A 3,786-nucleotide genomic window follows, 5' to 3' on the forward strand; every position below is an offset into this window, starting at 1 on the left:
GCCGAGCCGGCCCGGCTTGGCCGGAGGGGCGGCGGTCCCGGCCGGCTGTGGGGCCGTGAGGGCACCAAGGGGCAGCAGCCATTCCCTGCGCCTCTTGGTGAAAGTTGAGGGGACCCCATGGGCCGCAAGTTGCCGTGAAGGGCCGTGAACCAGTGGGAACTCATGTTTGTCACCCATCAGGTGTGTTTGGGGAGCCTCGAGGGCAGCTGCCAGCAGGGGGGAAGCCCCTTACCCAGGGAATGGCTCTGCCTTCGCCGGTGGCGGACGCGGGCCTCACCTAGGCTTCCCCGGGCAGGCGGCTTCCAGAAAGCTCTGCCTGCCCTCCCCCGGGGCTGCCAGCCTGGGGGAAAGGCAGCTCCAGGCCAACCAGGCTCTTCACACGGGTTTCATAAGGCTGTAGGAGAAACCACAATGTGGGCTCAGGAGCAAGCAGCAGAATCACTATCTAAACCCCAAATAGCACAGTACTAACTCCTACTTCTGTCTCGTGTTTAGGATTGAAGTGATGTGGAGAGCCCTGCGTGCCCCAGCAGTATGGGGGATGTAGTCAGGAGGCAAGGAGGAGCAAAGGAGGAGAGTATCGCCTCATCTTCTGCTTGCAACAATCCCAGGCCACCTGGCATGGGAGGGGTATGGGCATAGCAGAGAACATGTGAATCACACTGGACGTGCAGGTAACATTCCCAGCTAAATCAGATAACACCCTGAATGGTGCTGCCTTCACCAGTAACCTCTAATGCATGGTAGTGGAGAAAAAGTCATCCTTCCACAATCAAGAACACAGTAACGGAGAGTTGTTTAGATGACAATTTGTGATTTTTTTAATGAATGTGATTCCATCAAGTATAAGGGAATTTTTGCCCATTACCTTCAGTGAGAACATATTTTTTGTTATGCTGTTGACCTGCCCATATCATAATTGCAGTAGTCTTTGTTATTTAGTTATGAAACTCTCCTCCATCTAATCTAAACATAATGTATGCAGTTTCAGAGGTTTCTTAAACTGCGAACTCCTACTCAGCTGTTTTTCTGACTGGCAATCATGGCTCACTGTGCCTTTATATTTGCACCTACCCTGGGTTTTTTTCTGTCATTTTTTGTGTCATTGGTCATATTTGTCATTGTTTATGTTCTTATGCCCTTTCTTTCCCATGACGAACTGCTGTTCAGATCGCTGTGGTCCTGACTGTATGCCAGATCAAGACACTCATCAACTCCTAGTTTCCACAGGCACTCAGCTCACTGGAAATGATCAGTAATTTTCAACAGACTGCCTGAGCAGCGTGAAAAAATACACCAAGGATAATAACTAGGCAAATATATTTTAGGTGATAAATGTAAATGGAAAGAGAAGTTTCATTTGAGAAAGCAGATGCATCTATAACCAATTTTTTAAATCTACTGATACATGAATGTTATGTTTAATTTTCAAGTGCGGTTCAGTTGTCAATTAAGAATTGGAAACAATTCAGTTGTTTGTAGCAAACCACTTTCTCTTGTTCTTTCCTAATTTGGAATATTCTAGATTTTCCAGAAGATGTTTATCCTTTGATTCTTCAGGTTCACCTTACCTTCACACGAGTAATTTCAGAAGACACATTCTCTAGCTAACACCCATCTCTTCTTGCAGTTGTACACTGCACAACATTTATAATTAAGCCTCTTAGGAAGTTAGCTGCATGGCCCATGATTAACTTCCCTTAATTCTTCATTGTTAAAGCTCAGTGCAGAGATCTCTGGGGTAATCACCCCACCTTTCCATCCTGAGCTGCAGAACAGCAATGTAATGTGTAAGTCAGTGTGCACTGAGAGATCATCCCAGCACGGAAGGTAAGTACTGGTGTCTTATCACAGTCTAACAGGCCATACAGGCTTATCCAAAGAAAGTACTCTCTCAGCAGATGAGCTAGATAAAATGGTTGATCAGAGTCTGTTGACATATGGCCCAGCATCTATAATTAAGTCACTAGGGAAGGTGGTGTGGGGTGCTGTAACAAAGGTAGGATCCAGTTTAGACAGAGCTTTCAGCAAATCTTAAAATGCTTTCTGAATAAAGCCCAGTGAGGTAATAGCCACTTCTGACTTACTGCATGCTAGAAATTTGTCAAATAGTGGTGAGGAAGAGGGGGTAGAGGGTCCACTGATTATTAAACACATAAATTGGATATATTTTGGTGGTTTTGCACCTGTGACTCTCAACATCCTCTTTTCAGTCAAAAGTGAAGAAGAGGTGTGTGTTTGTGTCAGAAGTGCTATAATGAACAGCACATTGAGACTACTACCAGTTTATAATAATGACTGGTATTCCCTGTTCTGCAAGACTGGAAAGGAAAAGGCATGTCCAATGAATAGAAATGTATCCTTGGATTTTGGTTCTTGAGGTGACCTCGACTCCATGAATCTGCAGAACAATTATAGTACAGAACAGTTGATTGCTTCTCTGTTTGTGTGGCAATAGATTATGGAATAAGACAAAAGGAACCTTCAGTACCTAACCCTGATAGGCTTTTTTTTGTGAAGAAAAACACCACCAAAATACGGTGTAATGTAAGAAAATGGCCTTAGTTTTATTTCTATTGTTCTAAATTAAAAAAAAAAAAACAACCCACCAAGTGTTTTACATTTAAAAAATCCACAATCAGAACTGTGTTTGCAACTGAAGTCATCCATCAACGCTGCATTTCTTTTGAGGACTCTGGGTGCGGTTTTACACTTACATTCATTTAATGCTTGGTTGGGGATGGCATTATTTGCAATTTACACAATTCTGAGGCATGAGCGTTGTGTGAAACTAGTAAAACATAGGGGAAGATTTTGTGAGGTTAAAAAGGCAGAGGAGACCTAGAGAGAGGATTTGTTCTTTGATCCAGGAGGTAGGAGACCAGACTAGCACAGATGCTGAGCCCTTGGCTTCTGCTGGAGATCTGTATATGCAGCATCTCGGTCTGTCAGACTTGGAATAACTGGGAAACCTGGATGGCAGCCAAACACAACACATTTTTATTTGAAGCAGTCTATTTTTCTTATTTTTTAATGATTTCCTCTATATGTATATTATTTTTTAAAAACCCTAAGCGGTTCTGTAAAGTGCATATGCTTCTTGTGGTCGGGGTGAGGGTACTGGTTGTGGTGCTGAAAGAATTGTGGTAGGGAAAGAGTTTCTGCTGATGTCTGCTGACACTGACAACTTGCATCAGAGAAAGGAACTCCGCAACTCGGATCCGTGTTCACGTGGGTAAGTGTACTCTCGGGACAGGAGAATAAACATGGGTCCTGTTGAGGCACACGCGTCATAGAAAGAGGAAGAAACTGTTATGTAAAGCTGAAGGTCAGATCAAGACGGTCATTCATGTTACTAATATATTTAATTCTGCAAACAATGGGATTCTCAGCTGCACCTTAGCTTTGGAACAAACCCTGCTCATGCCTGTAAAGAGACCAGTGGAAGTCACTATTTTCATGAATTTTAGGTGAGTTTTAGATGGGTCAAATCTCAACCTTCTCGCTTCAGTCTTCAGCAGGAAATCAGCCACTCTCCAATAAACCTTTAGACAGTTGGGGTTTTTTTTGCACACAAGAGCAGAAGACTCCTTGTGCTTTATACAACCACCCTACTTCCTTTCAAATTAAACTGTAAAATGAGCCCACGGCTTCGCAGGTGCTGGAGGCGAGGCGCGGGGCGAGCGGCAGCTCCTCCCCCCGCAGTGGGAGGCCTCTGGGCTGGGGCGCGGGGGGGCCGAGCACCAGAGCCACGGCCAGGCCGGTGCCTCGGGCCAGGCCCCCGCG

General features: G+C 45.0%; 1 long non-coding RNA gene across 1 annotated transcript; it reads left to right on the forward strand.

Moving 5' to 3' along the window:
* Positions 1–27: 27 nt before the first annotated feature.
* On the forward strand, positions 28–3,756 carry LOC113480900. Its single transcript, XR_003398568.1, has 3 exons — positions 28–180; positions 496–674; positions 1,721–3,756. It is a non-coding gene; the product is annotated as an uncharacterized LOC113480900 (long non-coding RNA).
* Positions 3,757–3,786: the final 30 nt, after the last annotated feature.

This window comes from Athene cunicularia (genome assembly GCF_003259725.1).
Source record: "Athene cunicularia isolate RWA chromosome 5 unlocalized genomic scaffold, athCun1 chr5_part1, whole genome shotgun sequence".
Classification (NCBI taxonomy): Eukaryota; Metazoa; Chordata; class Aves; order Strigiformes; family Strigidae; genus Athene; species Athene cunicularia.